This window comes from Pelodiscus sinensis, chromosome 31, assembly GCF_049634645.1.
Source record: "Pelodiscus sinensis isolate JC-2024 chromosome 31, ASM4963464v1, whole genome shotgun sequence".
NCBI classification, from domain to species: Eukaryota; Metazoa; Chordata; order Testudines; family Trionychidae; genus Pelodiscus; species Pelodiscus sinensis.
This window is the reverse complement of record NC_134741.1, coordinates 9,748,219-9,769,057: the sequence shown is the minus strand read 5'-3', so window position 1 is coordinate 9,769,057 and position 20,839 is coordinate 9,748,219. Positions and strand designations below refer to the sequence as shown.

Below are 20,839 nucleotides of genomic sequence, written 5' to 3'. Positions count from 1 at the left end.
TCCCGGGGTTCCAGAATTAGTGGATTTTGTGATCTCCTTAGGCTCTAGGGTAGAAACAAATGTGCCAACCTGACTCTGCACTAGGCTAGTGCTGTGTGTGCCATGTAGCTTCCTGCAGTGCTGTGGGCAATGTCCAGGTCCTGTAGTCACTCCCTGACATACCTGAGGAAGGTCTCCAAGAAGCCCTGGGGGTTGGGTTCCTGCAGAGCCTGGAAGGCAGCCTGCAGAAAGTGCTGTATCAGTAGTAAACACCTTGATAAGTTTCATCGCTGTATTGTTTTGACAGATGCCCCACCCCTCCCTTAGGCCTTGCTCTTAACCCTACCCCCTTCCATCACCGGTCTTACAGACAACGTAGAAGGCCACGAGTCTTACATGTATAATATCTTGTCTCCAGAGTAGGGGGAGGACTATGCATTTTATGATTTTGAATATATGCAAGAAACGGGGGTTTACGTGGCAAATTGTGTTTATGCCTTCCACTTTGTGACAAAGCCCCTTGTTATCTCCCCATGGGTTCTGTGCTTTTTTACAGTTTCTTGTGTGCCTCAGAGACTCAAGCTACAGAAGATGTCAATTTGATCTTATTTTCAAATACGCTTTAGTGTCTACACAGCACTAAATATCAAAATAACCTGCTGTTCTGAAATGTCCCTTACGCCTCATGGAATGAGGTTCACAGGGACATTGGAATAGTGAGCCCATTGCATTTCAAAATCAGGGGACACAACACACAGGATAGTTATTACAGGTATCTCTGTACCCCAAAATAGCACTGCAGTGTTGTGGTCACCTTACAGGCCCACAGCAGGGGGCAGGTTTGATGCTGAATTTTCAGCCTTTTGCACTCAGGACTCTCTGTTGCTGCCACATGTAGACAGGTACAGCCATATGTAGGCCTGACCCTGCATCTCTAGAGCCCCAGCCCCTCACAGACTGCCAGACACAGGGGTAGGTGTTCTCAGACTTGGGCACAAATTCCTCTCTATGGAACCTACAGGACAAGAAGCCAAAGAAGATGGATTTTGAGGGGTTTGTAGCAACTAGCCCAGCCACAGCAGGCTCTACTGAGATTTGAACTCAGCTTGTATGATTCAGAGTCTGGAGTGCTGCCTCTTACACCATGGGACCTGCGCAAGACACTCCTGACTCATCTGGGCCAAACTAGAGCCCCATCCCATGCCCACTGGAACTAGTTTTGTTTGTTTTCCTTCCACCTGGAGCCCCCTTCTTCTCCTGGGATGCAAGGAGCCTGAGATGCCCTGAGACAGGCAAAGGACTCTGCCTCCACTCAACCAACCCCACCCCACCAGCTTTGGCAGAAGAAAGGGGTGTGGGGGGGGGGCTCTGCTCACCCTACTCAGTCTTACTCAGGCTCTTGCATAAGAAGGAGCGTCTACACTGTCTTGCGCAATGCTGTTCTTCCTGAAAAGTAATAGGTGTAACAGCATTGCACAAGAAGGTTTTTCTTGCGCAAGAAGGGGCAGTGTAGATGCTCCTTCTTACGCAAGAGCCTCTGCTGAAAAAAATGGTGGCTCATTAGGTATGCAAATGAGGCTTGGCAATATTCCACGCTTAGCCTCATTTGCATAATACTTGCGCAAGAATCTGCAAGTGTAGACATAGCCTGTGTTACTGCTTGGCTTTTAATCAGGGACCTTTCTATGCTAGGCAAACATGATAACCACTTCACACCAGAAACACAACTTGGTAGTGAAACTTGGATAACTGTTCTGTTCCTAGCTCTTTCTAACACCCTGCTCTGCAGGGGAGAGGAATACACCTTGTGAACTCTCCACCTCTTGTTCTCATGGAAGCGACTCAACCGAGCTGCCAGCTCCTCATTTCCTCACCAGCCCCTTGAGATTTGTAGCTCAAAGCTGGAGCTGCTGTGGAAGGAGGTGAAGCTACAGAAGCTGATGGGACAATCAGCAGGCAGAGGGCTATTTTTTCTCCTCGCTGGGCTGATATAGCTAGTATTGAGGAGTTTGTTCTCTCTCTGGTTCTACTAAAGCTGGACCCCAGGACTAGACTTTTTCTTTCTAAAACCCTAGTGAAAGCTGAGAGTGAATTGTTTGCAAACTGAGACTGTAAGTTAAAGAAGGGCCTCACCCAGTATGGGGCTTGAACCCTGAGATTAAGAGTTTCATGCTCTACCAACTGAGCTAGCCAGGCTGTATACTGTTTTGTACCCCATAAAAGGGACATCTTTCCAGCGACAGGAGAAATGTCCGGGTTTAGGATTTCTTTTAGCGCTGCAGGAAGGGGAGATGGAGGGAATTCAAACCCCTTTGCAAGCTTTGTTCTCATGGCACCAAGTGAGACAGGAGGGGTGTGAGCTGAGGAACCTGCCCCCCCAGAAGGGGCATTTGGGTGCACCCAGGGGCAGCAAGAATTCAGGCCCTCAGGCCAGTGCATTGGGGACAATGTGTGAGCCCTTCCATGAGCATTTTCTGTTCCCACTGGGGAGGGCAGCTGGGCAGAACTGTTGGGCACCCAGCATCCCTTTCAGCCCCAGGTGCAGGAGGTAACAGAGAGGGGAGGAAAGTCCATGGCCAGAGCCTCCTCCCAGCAGGGCTCTGGCCTGTTCTCTGCAAAGTGCTCAGCTGTTCCATTTTTTGCAAGAAAGACTGGGATCCATGCACCCTGTTCCCCAGTGACAGGAGTGTCCTCTTCCCTTCTTTTCACACAGGGTGTGTCCACGCTGCTCTCCTCCTTCGAGGGAGGAATGACTAAGACTCACTAAATCAAACCTAGAGGGCATCCCCACCAGCTTCCAGTACATCTGCTCTTTGCTCCCTTTGGCTTCTCACTGTGGGACATGGCCAAGCTCGACTGAAGGAAGCCAATTCCAGTTATGTAAGGCGGGATGGTGGGAAGAGCAGACATATTGGCCAGGCACCACTAGGGGCTGCCTCCCTCACCTCCCCCGAACCTGGCAGGTGCCTGGGCAGCTTAGCCATGGGTCCGCTCTCTGGGACTTTTCTCCCAGCTGCTCCATGTGTTGCCATTGCCCATCCCAAGGGAGGGAGGAGAAGAGTTACTCTCTGTGGCTGCAGAGGTTGCACTCACAGGATCTCTAGACACTGACACCCCCAGGGAATCACAAGAGTGTGTGATGCTGGCTCTCCTGGCCCAGCAATTGGAGTCAGAGCCCTGCCTTGCCAGTGCCAGGTACAGCAGCCTCTGCACCTGCTCCAGGCTTGTGGTTTCCTTCTTCCCAACACTCCTCCGCAATCAGCCTTTTCCTGAACCAGCAGTTCTATGGGTGGCCTGGGGAGGCCTCTTCTGTGTCCCAGGAAAATGTGAGCAAAGGTTACAACAAGGCACCCGGGGGAATTGAATCCAGGATCTTTTACTGATAAGGAAAGTGATTTAACCAGCTAAGCCATCATACCAAGCTCAACAAACGCACACAAAAAAGCAGTCATAAAATGGTTCTACTCTATGGTCCCAGACAACACCTTTGACTCCCATTTCCCTCCAGCTCTGGCGGTGTCTGGCTCCTTGGGCACAGAAAGCTACAGCTCAGTGGGCAGCGGCTCTGACATGCACATCTCCCCCAGCCGCTTGGATTGTAGAGTTGCCTTTGAGGTTTGGCAAAGTGATGGAGAAGGAGAAGTGGAGCAAACATTGATGATCTGGCTTGGTAACCCCTGGGTCTCAGTGTTTGGGTTGGAGATCCAGATGGGGGCCCAATCTCCTCCTGTTTGGTCCCTTCCTGAGGGCACAGAATTAATAACAGAGAATTCCTTTGCCCTGCAGCAATCTGAGTTGGCCAAAGAGTTAGTAACAGAATTTTTGTCCAAGTTTAAGTATAGAAGAGCCCCCTTCAAAGCTGTTTCTGTGGTGTAGAGTTTATCAAGTTTGCCTCATTCCCCAAAGGGTTCTTGGTTCAAAGCCAGGCAGCGTTACAGCCTTTTCGCCTATTGTGGCTTTCTTTGGTGTCCAGATAAGTGCAGCTCCTGTACCTGCAATGAGCCCAACTCCTATGTGATGGGGGGCGGGGGCGGGGGCGGGGAGGGAGGTGATACAGCTGAGGATGCCCCTGGGTGCCAGCCTGGGGAAGTAAGATGAGTCAGGCCAGGCACCTATGGGAGGCATGTGGTGTGGCCTCCCCTGCCCTGGAGGTTGTGTGATGGGGTGGGTTTCTCCTGCTGCCTCCCTTGTGTGACTTATCCATTATAAAATGAGGTGTAATGGTTATTTTGGAAGAAGGGTTTTCTTTAGAAATAACTGCATCTACACAGCCTTTTTATTTTGAAATAGCACCATCATGTGATTATGCAGATGAAGTGCGGGATATTTAAATCCCAGCTTCATTTACAGTTTTGAATCTTTACATTTGCATCCCTTTTTGAAAAGAGGGTGCAAGTGTAAACATACCCTACGTAGCGAGAGTTGGCTTCCTTCACTTGAGCCTGGCTGTGTCCCTGCTGCGGGAACCCAAAGGAAGCAAAGAGCAGAAGTACTGGACGCTGGTGGAGTACCCTCTGGATCTGATTTCGTGAGTCTTAGTTGGACTTGCTAAATCAAACTCCATAAGATTGATTGTGGCCATTCCTCCCCCGCTAGGCGTGGTTCTTGTTCTTCTGCACAGCACAGCCCATGGAGACCAAGGACCTGCCAATAGGCATTCAGATCTCAGCCTTGTTTAATTGATGGGAATAGAAACCAGACACACAGCAGGTTTGAACTGGTTTCAGTTGAGAGATGAGTTTGCCTGGTTTACATGCATTGACGCAGGAACACATTAGGGGTTTGTGGTCAGTTTAAGAATCCCTGCACAACAGAAATCCAAAATGTGACACATGGAGCTGCAAAGGTTTAAGTGAAGTTGCTCAACCTCTTAAGGGGACACTTAGGAATTGAAGCAAGGACCACTTGATTTGCAGTCAAGTACTCTACCACTGAGCTACATCCCCATTTCCCTTCTGTCTTTACCTCAAGTTTTGGGAAATTACTCTCTGGCAGTACTGTCTGCAGGAGCAGGTGGTGCCTTGCACAGATGGCGGGGGGAGGACGGCCCTCTATGGGGTCGGTCATGTGTGGTGTCCCCCCACCTACGATCAGCATGACACTTCACGATAGTGCATCATCCCCTGTGCTCCTGCCTCCCTGCCCTGTGTGTGTTGCAACCTCACAGCACTCACCTGATGTTCCCTCCCGTGTGCCCGAAGATGTTTGGGAGGCCTCCTGCATCTGGGGGACTGGTTCCAGGGCGAGGGTCATAGCATTCCTGGAATCCTCATCCTGGCGCTGCTGGTCATCAGGGTTGTTGTCCTGAAGCTGCAGCTGCTGCCGCCCAGGTGTCTCCATCCCAGATTCCACAACCATTGCAGGAAACAGGCACAGGCATTGGTGGTATAGTGGTGAGCATAGCTGCCTTCCAAGCAGTTGACCTGGGTTCAATTCCCAGCCAATGCAAAATGACAACGGAGTGATGAAGCTCCTTACAGAGTTATCACTTTAATGGCACAAGTGGGTCCCACTGCTGGGACTTTCACCATTGTTTGCCAATAGGCAGGAAGTGCTTGATCACAGCCAAATAGCGGAGAAGCTACACTTGACCACCTGAAACATGAGAACAGCTCTTTCCCATGGGCCATGCGGAGTGTCCAGCAGCTCCTTTGCTGCTCTTGAACTTAACCCAAGAGCCAAGAAGTTGCACTTGCCCCCTCCCAGAAACTTCTGCAACTCCTCTGCCATCCAATTCCTCCCCAGTTTCTTCCTGGCAACCCCCTCTCCCCTGCAGCTGAGTCCTCCTTTCTAGGTGGGAGCTTCTAGGAACCCACATCCCTGGCCACAGGGTGAGTCTGGGTCCCCTCATCCTTTGGATCCATGTGCGACGTGATCCCAGGAGAACTATCTCCTGGAGTTTCTCCCTGTCCCATGGAGCTCAGGGCAGGGGACCCAGGACCGGGGTCTGTACGGTGCCAACATGTGTAACACATGGCAACATTTCTCCTTCCTCTGCCGGAGAGGGAGCCAGATAGTTCCCTTGAGACCACATACAGATGGGCAGGGTCTGGAGAGGTGAAGCCACTGAATGGAAAAAGCAAAGAGAGCAGAGTATCAGCTACCAGCTGAGAAACTCAAACATGGGGCTGTGTGATGGTTCCATGATGTAAGCGGCAGGACTTTAATTTCTGCAATCTGAGTTCAAATCTCAGTGTGGCCTGCTGGTGAGGTGTTGGTTTGTGCAAATCTGAGAGTCAATCTTCTTGCCCCTCTCCTCCAATTCTACTTTGTGCTTCTTGACTTTTTCAATCTAAGGACTTTGTAGAAAGATCTTTCAAAAGTGGCTCTAGTGGTGCAATTGGTCAGCACTGGGTACTTATAAGACAATGCACCCAAAAGACAGGCTAAAGTTGTGAGTTCAAACCTCATATGGAGCAGTGGGTTTCAGTCCCTGCTGGGCTGTCTTCTTGCATTGAACCCTGGGGGAGCTGGGATTCCACCCCAAAGGACAGAAGCAGTGAAAATTCCCCCTTCACATGTTATGGTCTCCAGGAGCGGCCGGAGGCTGGCTGCAACAGATGGCACCCTAGGCGGGGCAGCGCATTCGGGGACCCTGCCTGCACTGTGGTCAATGGCCGTGACGTCATCATCGGGCGCCCGGGCTAGCGGTGCCCTAGGCAGCTGCCTAGCTCGCCTAGGCCCACAGGCCACCGGTGATGGCCTCATCAGAGCAATTTCTGGGTGGCCCCTCTTTCTGCCGGGTCCTTCTTCTCCCCCCCCCCCCCACCCATCAGCAGCACCGTCCCTTTCAGCCTTTTAGCCTCTGGGTCAGCTCAGGAAAAGAGACAGGAAATGGGACAAAGTAAGGAGACAAGCAACCAACCCCCAAACTTCCCCTGTGCTCTGAAAGCCCAGTTTGCTGAGAGCCCCCCTGTCCGAGACTCTGTTCTGCTTGAGACCCCAGAGCCCTCCCTCGGGCTGCCTGGCATGTGGGGACTCAGGTCTAGTGGTGGATTTACAGAGTCCCACAACAGCTGCTGCCAGCGTGCGGATGTGCACATCTGTCTGTGGTTACTGGGCACCAGCCTGATTGGGTGAGTCCAGGATTCTGTTCCTGCCAGGATGGACAAAGCAGCAGGGAGAGAGGTGCTTCAATAGCTCAGCTGGCAGCGCAAGGGCAGGTGTTCCGAGGGGGCTGGCTCCATGCTGCTCTAAGGAGAGCTCCTTTTCCCTTCCCTGGCAGAGGAGGGGCAGGACTTGCTGGCTCCTAGGTGGAGCAACAGGGCAGACAAGGCCCTTCCAGGAGGTACAGCTGGGCTATTCACAGAGGAGCCAAAGAAGGGACAAGCCTCAGGAACAAAGGCTTTTGCCAAAGCCTGGGATTGAACCAGGGGCCTTTAGATCTTCAGTCTAACATTCTACCCACTGAGCTACTTTGGCACCTGACACTTTTGGCTATCCCACCCAGCCCCTACAACATATGTCTGCACTGCATGTTGCACTTGAACAAAAACCTCCCCCTGTGTGTGTGGCTGGCAGGGGTTGCTAGATGGACCCATTCACATGTAGCTTTACTGAAACCCCCCTTGGTTCTGCCTTGAACCTCCCCCGGCCCAAGGGATGCTGCCCAATAGAACAGGCCCTGAAAGAAATGTGTCACTTTCACCCCTGGGAGCAGCTCAGCCAGGCAAAGGGGCTGCCTGGGGCAGGACATTAGCCTGGGAGGGCAGGGGTGGGTGTGGCAGTGACATCACAAGGGCCTTTTGCAGCTCCTCAGCTTATTGGCTAAAGGAGGTTGGGAAGTGATGACTTCACAGAGAGTCCATGACAGTGGCCAGGTGGGACAGGCTGCAGGGCAGGGGCCATCTCAGAGCCCCCCCCCCCCCCCCCCGCCCATGGCTTTGCTGCAGGGAGTCTCCTTGAGATCTGCTCCTGAGGTCAGAGGGAGAATGGGAGTCACAAGAATGAGTGTGAGGAGGAGCCTTGTTGGAGCCTTCTCCTTTCCCACGACTAACTGACCTAGAAGATGTCCCTGTGGAGAAGGGAAGAGTCACTGAAAGATTCACTAAATTGACAGTGGAGGAATTAGCTCAAGTGGTAGAGCAATTGCTTAGCAAGCAAGAGGTAGTGGTATTGATACCCACATTCTTCAGTGACTAGCAGTTTCCTGTTTTTTTGTTTTTGCAAGCAGAGGGCCAAGTGGCTGCAGTGGCCCCTCCCTCTTCCTACTCACTCACCCCAAAAGCCACCGCGGCTTAGTTCCAAATCTGTAAACCCCATTGCCCGAGGGATAGCGCCTCTTCCAACATAGCTATTTTGCAATAGTCAGAGTGGCTACTCCACTGCAGCTATTTCGAAATAGCTCCTGCCCAGGGCCAGTCAAAGTACTTACTCCCCAGTGCCTCCTGGGGCTCTAAGTCGAGGCTTCCCTGCAGTGTGGACGTGTTACTTTGAAACAAGCTATTGAAAAACAAGTGCACTGTGTAGACAAACCCTGAGAGCTGAGTGAAGCTTTTAGTATCCCTGCTCCTGGCACACAATCCCATTGGCTGGTTTCTGGCCATGTGAAGCACCATCCCCCCTCCACTCAGGCTCTTATTCACTGACCCACATGGCCCCTGCAGCCTGTGTGGGGGCAGGGCAGGCTGCCTGAGAAATGTGCTGGGCTACTGGCCGGGAGTGAGCCAGGTAAGTCTCCCAGCCAGAGCCTGCCTCTGGCACCCCAGCCCCCCCTTCCCTCAATGCACTGGTGCCCCACGTAAACCAAATCCTCTGCCCCCCACCTGAACCCACACCCCTCCCAGATCCTTCCACAGAGCTGCCATGTCTTCTCCAGAGCCCTTCGGCTGGCACCGGGGAGGCCAGAGTCCAGGCAGTGCCTGGTGGAGCCCAGCGAGCGTGGAGGGAAGGGCTGGTACTTGGGGGTGGGACTCGGGGCTGTTCTGAAAGACTGCAGGTGCCGTTAGACCCTTTTGTCCTTCCCTGTCTCACCCCAGCACTGAGCAACACTCAGTGTCGGTCTGAGCATCCGTCCTGCTCTGGGACATGTCTCTGTGGCAGGAACCTGCCCAGGCGGCTCTCGCAGTGAGGCCCCTCCCTGGCAGCACCGAGCAGTGAGAGCTGAGTGAAGGGGGAGGCAGGACCAGGGGGAGAAGCCTCCATGACTGTGTGAGAGGGAGGCTCTGCCCTGGCCAGTGGGGAATCGTTGCCTCTCCAAGGGGCCCAGGCCTGGTGGGTCATTTCCCCAGGTTACTGAGTGGGAGCTGGAGCCAGTTCTGGGTTGTCTCCTTCAACAACCAAACTGAACCAATGGATCTTGTGCCGACCTGACACTGTGCTGGGCTTCCTGCAGGGCTGCCAGGGCTGCCAACACAGGAGAGGGGAGGGGCAGGAGGAGCAGTATGAGTGACCAGCTCTGCCCCTTCTGAAGGGCTTGTGAAAATGGCAGGTGCTGTCTTGGCAGTGAGGGTGTCATGATTATGAGGATTAGCCAGCAGCCTGGGGATTAAGGGGTTAACTACACCTAGCCAGGTGGAGTGACCAATAAGAATGTAGGTGGGATTTTTCAAACTGGGACAAAGGAATTTGGGTTTTTCCTTTGTCCTTTTGTCTCTCTGGGAGAGTTCTCTGCAGCTACAGAGAGGGACAAGCATGTCTCTCTCTCCAAGACACCATTCTTCATTTTCTGTAAGTAGGGTAAAGTTTAGGTAGTTTCGTTAGGTTTTATTGTTTTATGGATTGGGTATGGGATCTGAGATCTGGCACTGTTTAAAAGATGTTTTGGCTTTTCTTTGTAACTAAGTTCTAGGCCCATGGAGTTTCTCCATGAGTATATTTTGTTACCTCCCTATCTAGTCATTATGTTTGCAACAGGAATATTGTTGTAATAATAAAAGTTCTTTCTTTTCTTTTTATGAACCTGGCAGTGGTTAATTGTATGCGCTGATTTTTGTTTTAGGGGTAAGATTTCCCAAATGATCTTTCCCCTGATTTCTTTATCAACATTTGGGTGGTGGCAGCGGAAGTTTTATTCCCAAGATCTAGGGTTTTAAGATCTTGGGGGGAAATTTTATACCAAAGCCTGGTAGATAAGGCTTTGGGGTACACTTGCTGGCCCCCACTTCTGCATTTATCATGCCAGAGTGGGGAAGGAGCCATGACAGAGAGAGAGGTGGGAAAGGAGCCCTGAGTGAACTTCTTGGGTCACAGCTGCTGTAACAATGAGGTAAGATGAACAAATAGGCAGCTGTCATGTGAGAACTGAGGCTGGTTTCCCCAACTGGGAATCAAACCCAAGTGTTAGCCGTGAAAGTACTGAATCCTAACCACTACACCATCAGGGATACACAACAAAAAAAAGCACCTTTCCTTACCTACACTAGCCTTTCACAGGCCACTTTCTGTTCCCTTCAGGACGAGGGTCCATTCTCCCTTGCCCAGAGGGGACAAGAACAGAAACCAAATAGAACATCAGAACAGCCAGACTGGGCCATGCCAGTTGCCCAACTAGCCCAGGATCCTGTCTCACAACAGCAGCCAATTCCATTGCCCAGTGGGAATCCTCAGGACAGACAATCATTAAGTGATCCTTCCTGTCGCCCATTCCTAGGTTCTAGAATATACCAGCTAGGGACACCTTCCCTGTCCATCCAGGTTAAACGCCATTGATTGACCTTTCCTGCATTAAATTATCCAGTTCTGTTTTGGATCTTCTTGTAGATTTCACCTTCACAGCATCCACTGGCAAGGAGTTCCACTGGGTGCAAAAATGCTTCCTTTTGGTTTATTTTTCATTTGGTTACTTACCAGTTTCATTCTCTCACTGGGGGTCTTCAGTAGGAGAAAAAAAATTCTTATTGCTTTCTGCACCCCGTCATCATTACATAAACCTCTGTCCCATCGCCCCTGAGTCGTCCCTTTCCCAAGCTGAGAAGAAGAAGTTCCATGAACTCGTGTGAGCTGCTGTTCCAAAGAAGAGGCTTTTCCCGTGGAAAAGATGGCCAAGCCCAATCCCCTACACAGAGCCCCAGGAAATACCAATGGACACTGGGCACTTGTAAAGCTCCCTCTCGGGCAGCGGTATGGAATGGATCCAGCTGGCCATCGGGCTGACTAACGCCATCAACAGACGAGTCCCAGGGAGACTTCTCAGACCACGTGCAGAGACTGTGGAGTCTCCCGCTCCCAGCCCAGGGGCAGAGGGGCAGCGCCCTGAGGAGGTGGGTCCCGAGGCAGCGGAGACCTTTGAAGGGAGCGGAGACGTAAGGTCAGAAGGAAGGAGAACAAGTCACCTCTTCTCAGGTGAGATGTGGTGGGAAACTACCAGATCCGGTGCAAGCTGAGCACCAAGGGCTGGTTCCTGCCCTGGTGGCTCCTTGCAGGGCCTGTCTTGAGAAGCGCCAAGGAGCCGTGTGTGGCCAGGAGAAAGGGAGCAGAAGCAATGTGGATAAAGGAGCAGGGTGGGGGAGCAGGAACAAGGGAGGGTGTCAAAGGAAGCTGGGGGTGCTGGGTGAGAAGAAAGGGAGGGGAATGGGGTGGCTGGGGTCTGGGCATGAGGCAGGACTTTATGTGGCTTTGTGTCCACTTGCCCCAAAGGTGACAGCCACACTGCCCCGAAGGTGCACAGCCACAGTAGTGGCACTTCCAGGGTGGGCCCTGGACTGCGTGGCTGCAATGACCTGGTCTCAGGCAAGGCACCACTGAGAAGTCTCAGGCCTCCCCCTCCGCGTCCTCCTATCTCAGCCTAACCTGCTGAGCTGTCTCCCACAAGCTCCTGAAAGCCAGCACACATGCTGCCAAACCCTGCACCCGGTGGCAGGCCCTGGAATTGCCTTGTGGGCACCCAGGGGAAGTGCAATAATAGAAGATGCTGTGTTTCTGCCTGGCTTTGAACCAGGCACCTTTTGCCTGTTAGGCAAACGTGATAACCACTACACCACAGAAACACAAATACAAAAGTTTTCTGCTACTGCACTTATGCTTGGGCAAATATTCGGTTGCTAACCCTTTGGCCAACAGAGATTGCTGCGGGGCAAAGGAATTCTCTGTTGTCAATTTTGTGCTCTCAGGAAGGGACCAAACTGAAGGAGGCCGGGCCCCCACCTGGGGACTCCAACCTAAACCCTGAGACCAAGGGGTTTACAAGCCAGAAAATCAAAGTTTGCTGCGTTTCTCCCTCCCACAACCCTGTAGAACCTCAAAGGCAACGCCACAGTCCCAGGTGCTGGGGGAGATGTGCACGTTAGAGCCTCTGCCCACTGAGCTGTAGCCTTCTGTGCCCAGGGAGCCAGACACCACCAGGGTGGGAAGGCAGGAGGGAAATGGGGAATGGCCAAAATTTGTGAGACAATGGTGTTGTCTGGGACCATACAGTAGAACAGTTTAGAGGTGGGTCTGAGTAGGGCACCGTGGCTTAGCTGGTTAAAGCACTTATCTAATAAACAACAGCACCTGGGTTCAGTTACCACTGGTACCTTGTTCAGCCTTTGCTCACATTTACTTATGCCCTTCTGGGACACAGAAGAGGCCTCTCCTGGCCTCTCATGGAACTGCTGGTTCAGGAAAAAGGCTGAGTGGAAAAGAAAGAAACCACAAGAGGTTTCTCCCCCACAGGTGAAAAGCTCCTGATGCCCACAGACCCTGACTCTCCATGGCTGCAGAGGTTTCACCCTCAGGCTCTGAGCTCCTCAGGAAATCACAAGGATGTGTGGGGCTGGCTTTTCTGTCTCAGTAAGTGCAGTCAGAGCCCTGCCTGTCACTCACAGCAGCCTCTGCACCTGCTCCAGGGTTGTGGTTTCCTTCTTCCCAACACTCCTCCCCAATCAGCCTTTTTCTGAACCAGCAGTTCCATGGGTGGCCAGGGGAGGCCTCTTCTGTGTCCTAGAAAGGCGCCACAGGGACTTGAACCCAGGATCTTTCATTTATGAGGCAGGTGCTTTAGCCAACTAAGCCATAGTGCCCTCCTCCAAAACCTTTTTAAAATGGCTCTTTATGTTTCCACACAACACTTTTGACTCCCAAAGTGCAGCCATTCCCCATTCCCCACAGCCATCGAGCCCAAGCGGTGTCTGGCTTCCTGGGCACAGAAAGCTGCAGCTCCGTGGGCAGGGGGCTTTGGCTTCCTTGCCCATGGGATGCTGTTGCAGGAATGGCTGCTCAGCAGGGGTGGGGTTCACTTGTTGAGGAAGGGAAGAGTATTTGGGTGCCGACTGGCTCACCTAGTGAGGAGGCTTTAAACTAGGTTTGATGGGGGCAGGTGCCCAAAGCCCAGAGGTAAGTGAACAACATGGACACCTGGGAGATGGGCCAGAAATGGGAGACAGCAGGGGCTGTAACAGCAGAGGTAAAGGAAGGATGCGGAACCACTGGGAAGCAAAATCTAATCTGTGTCTTAGATGCTCGTATAGACACACAGGACTATGGGTAATAAGCAGGAAGTTGGTATCACAGGGATGTGGTGGGATAATACACTTATTGGTATATTGGCACAGAAGGATAGAGCTTGCTCGGGAAGGACTGGCAGGAAAAAGGGAGGAGGAGTTTCCTCAGATATGAGACATGTGAACACTTGACACAGGAGTGGACTTGTCGGGACTCTCTGGGTGAGGTTAAAGGGGTAAAACCCCAGGGTGATGTCACACTAGGCGTCTATTACAGACACCTCCCCAGGCAGAAGAGGTGCATAAGGCTTTTTAAACAATTAACAAAATCATCCAAAGCGCGGCTGGTTTCACACACAATCAGCCTCACCCACAGCTGGGAGGCAGTTTGCAGGGAGCTGAAAAGAAACAGAAGAGGGGAAACTGGAGCCTGGCAGAACCAAGTCTTGGGATTCTTCTGTGTCCAGATGTGCTAAGCAGCTGGCAGCCAAGCTCCCAAGTGCTGGTCTATTCCCACTCTCCCCAGGCAGGCAAATCCCCTCTGCTGGGTGTTACAGGCTGGACTTTGCCTGCCTGACTTTTAGCCAGGGAACTGCTCCCTGTGAGGCAAATGTGACACCCCCTGCACTGCAGAAACCAGCCCATTGCCTTATGGGAAGAGAAGGACCCCTTGGAAACAGCCCCTGGCTGGCTCTGTCTGTGGAAAAGAAAGAGCAAATCTTTACCACTGGAGAATGTGGGCATCGATCCCACTGCCTCTCACATGTGAAGTGAGCACTCAATGCCCATGTTCTCCAACTGCAGCTCAGTTCTCATCCCTTATTTTCACTGTTGGGGCTCAGTGGCCCCCTCCCTCTTCCTACCTGCTCTCCCAAAAGAGACAGACCTGGCTCCCCTTTCCTTTCCCCCAGCAATTGCCATTCTGCAAAGCAGAGAGTCATAGAACCATAGAGCTGGAAGAGACCTCAGAAGGCCATCAAGTCCAGCCCCTGTTCTAGAGAATGGAGATCTCAAATTCAGCACTCTCTGTGGTGCAATAGAAAACATGTTGCACTTTTAAGCTACAATAGTTAAAGTGAACCCACCAAGTCATTTGAAGATTGTGGGTTCCAGTCCCATGAGTGTCACTTTAGCTGCTTTCTCATTTCCAGGGCAGTTTTTACAGACCAGGCAATCCTTAGGGTGAAACTGGGGTGGAATGAGTCCAGACAGTTCCCAGCAGACCCCAGTGAGGATGGAGGGAAGGGCTGGTTCTTGGGGTTGGGGCTGGGGGTTGTTCTGAAAGGCTGCAGGTGCCGTTAGACCATTTTGTCCCTCCCTGTCTCTACTAGTGCTGAGCAACACTCAGGCAGTGTCTACACTGCACTGCTCTTCTGGAAAACCTACGCACATTTCAAAACTCAATTTGTGCAACATTTTATGCTGCTTTTTTTGGAAGAGGCTTTTCCGACATTTGGCCTGTCGGGAGGCAGCAGGGAGGCAGCAGGCAGAGCCGGCCCAATGCACCAGCCTCCCAGGGCAGGGGAGGCCAAACCACAAGCCTCCAGCAGTTGCCTGGCCTGATTCATCTCCCCTTCCTAGGCTGGCACCAAAGGGCATTATCAGCTAACATCACCTTTCTCTGTCACGTGGGAGTTGGGCTCATCGCAGGCATAGGCTGCACTTACCTGGGCACTAGCAATAAGAGAAGATGTTGGGTTTCTGGCTGGTTTTGAACCAGGGAACTTTTGTGTGTTATACAAACATGCTAATCACTACACCACAGAAACACACTTTGGTGCTGGTGGAACTGGGATGACTGTTCTGTTCCTAGCTCTTTCTAAAAGGGGACTGCACCTTGTGAACGCTCCACCTCTTGTTCTCAGGGAATCCACTAACCCGAGCTGCCAGCTCCTCATTTCCTCACCAGCCCCTTGATATTTGTAGCTCAAAGCTGGAGCTGCTGTGGAAGGAGGTGAAGCTACAGAAGCTAACGGGGGACAATCAGCGGGCGGAGGGTTATTTTTTCTTCCCCCCCCCTGGGCTGATGTGGCTAGAACTGAGGAGAAGAAAATCCTCTTCCCTTCTCCTCAGAAGATGGAAATTGCAGTTGGTTCTCTCTCAGGTTCTACTAAAGCTGGATTTTAGGACTAGACTTTTTCTTTCTAAAACCCTGGTGAAAACTGAGAGTGAATTGCTTGTAGACTGAGAATGTGAGTTAAAGAAGGGCATCACCCAGATGGGGCTTGAGCCCATAACCCTGAGATTAAGAGCCTTATGTTGTTTTGTTAACTGAGCTACCCAGACTGGCTACACCAAGTCTTTTCATGCCCCTATGACAGGGTAGCAGGAGCCAAGTGCTCTCAACTTCCTGACTTGGCTCTTTCTTGCTTCCAGTGGGGGGTTCTGGTCTGTGGGGAGGTTTGAGCTCAAATCCCCCTCCTGACACACCCACTTCTTTTCCCACAAGGAACGGCCCCATTTCCATCTTTCCAGTGACAGGAGAAGGGGCCGGTTTTAAGATTTCTTGAGCAAGAACCCGCCAGTGTAGACCTAGTCCTGCAGTCAGAGTTCAAAGACTGTACCAAGAGGCTGGGAATGACATCCCTTGTTTCAGTATTTTTCTTCTATACAATTATCAAGCTATATTTAGCTAAGCTGTTTGTAAGCAACTGGCGGGTACCACAGTAGCGCACATCCGCACAAGCGCAAACGACCTCACTAGTGGTGCACATTATGAAACTCACTCCACCCATGGATGGAAAATCTCAGAGGGAACATGACCCGCCACCCATCTTCTTCCCTGCATTGGCAGCCACAGTCCCTTTCAGCCACTGGGACACCCCGGGAAGAAAGGCAGGAATGGGGCCAAGTGCAAGTCAGGCTGAGGGGGGCAGGCAAAGCTCATCTTGCCTTGCAGGTCCACTGGCAGCAGCATCTCTCTTGTATTCTGCTGAGAGAAAAATATGCCTGAGAGAAACATGGGCCTCAGAGAGCTTGCAGCCGTTGCCAAAGTAGCTCAGTTGGGAGAGCGTTAGACTGAAGATCTAAAGGTCCCTGGTTCAATCCCGGGCTTTGACAGAAGCCTTAGTCAATGTGGCTTAGTCTGTTTTGTCATCTCTCCATCTCTGGCAGGCCAATATCTGCAGTCAGAGTTCAAAGGTTGTATCAAGAGGCTGGGAATGACATAATAAAGTTGATGATATTTCAGGGTTAGAAGTGGGAGAGGGGATTTCATGTCACCTCAGAGATTGTTGACACAGTAGAACAGGGCTCTTGGCTTCAGCTGCTCCCAGCCTTGCGTCTCTGTTTTTAATTCCATGCCCCCAGAAATGAACAGTAACAGAGCCTGCCTCGGACTAAATCTGAGGCTTCCCCATACTGAGGACACGCTATTTCTATTTTCTTAGACTGGAAGTTATTATGTTGATTTAAGCAATTTCAAAATAGTTTCCAAGTATACACATGTCCCTATAGTCCTGGTCTTCACAACATCCTCTGGCAAGGAGTTCCACAGGTTGACTGTGCGTTGTGTGAAGAAATTGTTCCTTTTGTTTGTTTTCAACCTGCTAATATCATGATGCATCCTTAGTTCTTCTATTATGGGAACAAGAAAAATACCTTTGCTTATTTACAGTCTCAAAACAGCCATGATTTATAGACCTCTATTTTATTTCCACTCTGTCTCCATCTTTCTAAGATGAAAAGTTCCAATCTCTCTTCATGTGGCAGCTGATCCAAACCTTTCATCATTTTTGTTGTGCTTGTCTGAAGTTTCCAATGCCAAGGTATGGGTTTTTTGTTGGGGGCGGGGGGTAAGGCAACCACATTTCCAGTCAGTGCTCAAGTTGTGGGCACAGCATGGATTTACAGAGATGTAATATGATAGTCACTGTCTTATTGTCAAGGCCTTTAAAAATAATTTCTAACATCCCATTTGTGGCTCTACATGGAGTGGATGTTTTTAGAGAGCTCTCCAGCTGTGACTTGTTGTAGGCAGATTTGTTTCCATTTAGTATGTGTGTTACTAATTGTTTATACTAATTATACAGATTAATTGCCAGACTCAAAGCTCACAGCAATTTTCCATGAAAAGGTGTTTTCCCCTCCCCATCATGGTGCTGGAAAAAGAGTTAGTAACAGAATAGTTAGCCAAGATAAGCACTTTCGTAGCTTTCTGTGGTGTAGTGGGTATGATGTTTGCCTAACATGCAAAAGGTCGTTGGTTCACAACCAGGCAGAAACAGTGTGTCTGCTTTCACTGCAGCTCCCCTTGGTGACCAAGAAAGCGCAGCTCATGCTGCCCAACCTGTGCCTGGGAGGCTAGGTATGGGGTCAGCTCTTCCTGCTGGTCCAAGGAGGAAGCAAGGCAGGAATGGAAGCCAAGCTGAGGGAGGCAGACCAGAAGCTCAGGGGTTGAGGAGAGTCCCCCCCCCCCCCACTGCCCCTTGTTCTGCCAAATCCTGTGGGGTGGGGCTGCTTATGGGGAGGCAGAGTCCTGTGTCTGTCTCAGGGCATCCCTGGGATGCCCTTTGCTGCCCAGGAGAAGAAGGGGGCTCTGAGTGGAAAGAAAACAAGCAAAGCTGGTCCCAGTGGGCATGAGCTGGTGCTCCAGCTGAGGGAGTGGTGGTTGGTGCAGGTCCCATGGTGTAAGGAACAGCCCTTAGCCCTGGGGAGTCCTGCAAGCTGAGTTCAAATCTCATTGGGACCTGCCACTGTTTGGCTGCAGAACCCTTCCACTCCCACTGCTTTGTTTTCCTTCCCCTTAGGTTCTTAGGTTCATGAGACCGTTTCTTACCCCTCACACTGGGTGTCTGCTGCTGCTCAGTGGGTGGCTGGGATGTGCTGGGACCCTGGGCTTGCAGGATGCTGAGGTTTCATGTTTCTTGCTGCTGCCCCTGATGCCCTCTTGTTTGGTCCCAGCAGGTGCCAGGCTCTGCCTCTTGCCCCCGTGGTGCTCAAGGGAATGCGCATCAGGCCAGGCTGACTGGCCAAGGAACAGCAGGAGCCCTGTCCCAGGAGGGGAAGGAGGGGCCAGAGTGTGTGAGGGCGTCACCCAGACAGGCAGCCCCAGGCTGGGAGGACAGAGCTGCCCCACATCTCTAGCGCTCCTGAGGCCCAGGGGGTCCCAGCACAGACACAAGAGCAGCAGCCTTGGCCACTGGCCCCAGGTTTGCAGGGACCGTCCCTGGCTCCCCGCTCAGACTGGCCAGGGGAGCACGTTGGTGCTAACAACATGCTCAAGTGGCGCCATGTTCCAGCCAGGCCGACAGGGAGCGTTTCTTTTGGTGCCACCTGATGCCCACAAATGTGGCCCTTGCACCCACCCCCCTGCTTTTCCCCTGGCCCCCGTGGGGCTGGCAGGAAAGCGGCCCAGGGCCAGGCAGGAACCAAGGGAAAGCAGGAGGCAGGAAGAGCCTCAGACTGGAGCCCAGCTCTCCAGAGGAGCATTTCCAATATGAGTGTTTACTGACAGTGTCCATCTCTGGTCTGATTTCACAGTGTGGTGAGACACTGGCACCCACAGCAGCATGGATGGGGTGGCTGGACGGAGTGGCTGGCGGGCGGCCGGTAGGAGCAGTGGCAAGTGGCCAATGGAGAGGGTGAGCCTCATTTGCATTTCTAATGAGCCACCATTGTTGTGGAAGAGGCTCTTGTGCATAAACTTGAGGAGCATCTACACTGCACGCGCGTTCTTAAGCAACTAAATTTATGGCAAAACGTAAGAAAAGAGGGCTTCTTGGGCTGATGTGGCTAGAACTGAGGAGAAGAAAATCCTCTTCCCTTCTCCTCAGAAGATGGAAATTGAGGTTTGCAGGATTCAGAGTCCTGAGTGCTGCCCCTTACACCATAGGACCTGTGGTGTGAAAGTGCAGTGGGCACCTCTGACTCTCAGCTCTCAGGCTGGCCTCTGCTCTCCTGGCTCCCTCCAGCTACTTCATCTCCCAGGACTCCCTGTAAGAAATGTGTCACTTTCACCCCTGGGAGCAGCTCAGCCAGGCAAAGGGGCTGCCTGGGGCAGGACATTAGCCCTGGAGGGCAGGGGTGGGTGTGGCAGTGACATCACAAGGGCCTTTTGCAGCCCCTCAGCTTATTGGCTAATGGAGGTTGAGCGGTGATGACCTCACAGAGAGTCCATGACAATGGCCAGGTGGGACAGGCTGCAGGGCAGGGGCCATCTCAGAGGCCCCCCCCCCCGCATGGCTTTGCTGCAGGGAGTCTCCTTGAGAGTTGCCCTTGAGGCCTTTTCGGAGCCTTCTCCTTTCCCATGACTAACTGACCTAGATGACAGACGTCGCTGTGGAGAAGGGAAGTGCCTCCAAGAAGGCCTCTATAAATGCAGCAGGGGAATTAGCTCAAGTGGTAGAGCGCTTGCTTAGCATGCGAGAGGCAGTGGGATCGATGCCCACATTCTCCAACTGCAGCTCAGCTCTTATCCCTTATTTTCACTGTCCAGGGCTCAGTGGCCCCCTCCCTCTTCCCACCTGCTCTCCCAAAAGAGACAGACCTGGCTCCCCTTTCTTTGCCACCAGCAATTGCCATGCTGCAAAGCAGAGAGTGGAGATATCAGGCTCTGTGGTGCAATGGAAAGCATGTTGGACTTTTAAGCTGCAACAAAATACAGGACTATGTAGCACTTTAAAGACTAACAAGATGGTTTATTAGATGATGAGCTTTCGTGCGCCAGACCCACTTCCTCAGATCAAATAGTGGAAGAAAATTGTCACCACCATATATATCAAAGGATACAATTAAAAAAACTGAACACATATGAAAAGGACAAGTCAAATTTCAGAACAGAACGGGGATGCGGAGGGGAAGGTAAATGTCTGTGAGCTAATGATATTAGAGGTGATAATTGGGGAAGCTATCTTTGTAATGGGTAAGATAACTAGAGTCTTTGTTAGGACCCCGCCGTAAAGTGTCGAATTTTAGCATGAATAACAGTTCAGAGGATTCCCTTTAAAGTGCAGTTTTAAAAGGCTTTTGAAGCAGGATGCAGGTAATTAAGTCATTGAGATAATGTCCTTTCTGGTTGAAATGGCAAGAAACTGGTTTTTTTCTGTATTTTGTTTCAGCTACCCTAGACTAACATGGCTACTTTTCTATCACTATTTTAAGCTGCAGTGATTCATGTGAGCCCAGCTAGACATTCAAAGTTTGTGGGTTCAAGTCCCACGAGTGTCACTTTAGCTGCTTTCTCATTTCCAGGGCGCAGCTTTTACAGAACAGGCAATCCTTAGGGTGAAACTGGGGTGGGCTTGAGTCCAGACAGTTCCCAGCAGACCCCAGTGAGGATGGAGGGAAGGGCTGGTTCTCGCGGTTGGGGCTGGGAGTTGTTCTGAAAGGCTTCAGGTGCCATTAGATTGTTTTATCCCTCCCTGTCTCCTACCAATGCTGAGCAACACTCAGGCTATGTCTGCTCTACACTGCTCTTCTGGGAAAAGCTACGCAAACTTCAAAACCCAATTTGTGCAGCTTTTTCTTCTGCTTTTTTTTTTTTTTTTTGGAAGAGGCTT

General features: G+C 51.6%; 5 non-coding genes across 5 annotated transcripts; 2 read left to right on the top strand and 3 right to left on the bottom strand.

Moving 5' to 3' along the window:
- Positions 1 to 4,852: 4,852 nt before the first annotated feature.
- Positions 4,853 to 4,925, bottom strand: TRNAC-GCA (transfer RNA cysteine (anticodon GCA)). The gene has a single exon. It is a non-coding gene; the product is annotated as a tRNA-Cys (tRNA).
- A 430-nt stretch (positions 4,926 to 5,355) lies between these two features.
- TRNAG-UCC (transfer RNA glycine (anticodon UCC)) lies at positions 5,356 to 5,427 on the top strand. Its single transcript has one exon. It is a non-coding gene; the product is annotated as a tRNA-Gly (tRNA).
- A 1,901-nt stretch (positions 5,428 to 7,328) lies between these two features.
- TRNAF-GAA (transfer RNA phenylalanine (anticodon GAA)) lies at positions 7,329 to 7,401 on the bottom strand. Its single transcript has one exon. It is a non-coding gene; the product is annotated as a tRNA-Phe (tRNA).
- A 4,432-nt stretch (positions 7,402 to 11,833) lies between these two features.
- TRNAV-AAC (transfer RNA valine (anticodon AAC)) lies at positions 11,834 to 11,906 on the bottom strand. The gene has a single exon. It is a non-coding gene; the product is annotated as a tRNA-Val (tRNA).
- A 4,421-nt stretch (positions 11,907 to 16,327) lies between these two features.
- On the top strand, positions 16,328 to 16,400 carry TRNAF-GAA (transfer RNA phenylalanine (anticodon GAA)). Its single transcript has one exon. It is a non-coding gene; the product is annotated as a tRNA-Phe (tRNA).
- The last annotated feature ends 4,439 nt before the right edge of the window (positions 16,401 to 20,839 follow it).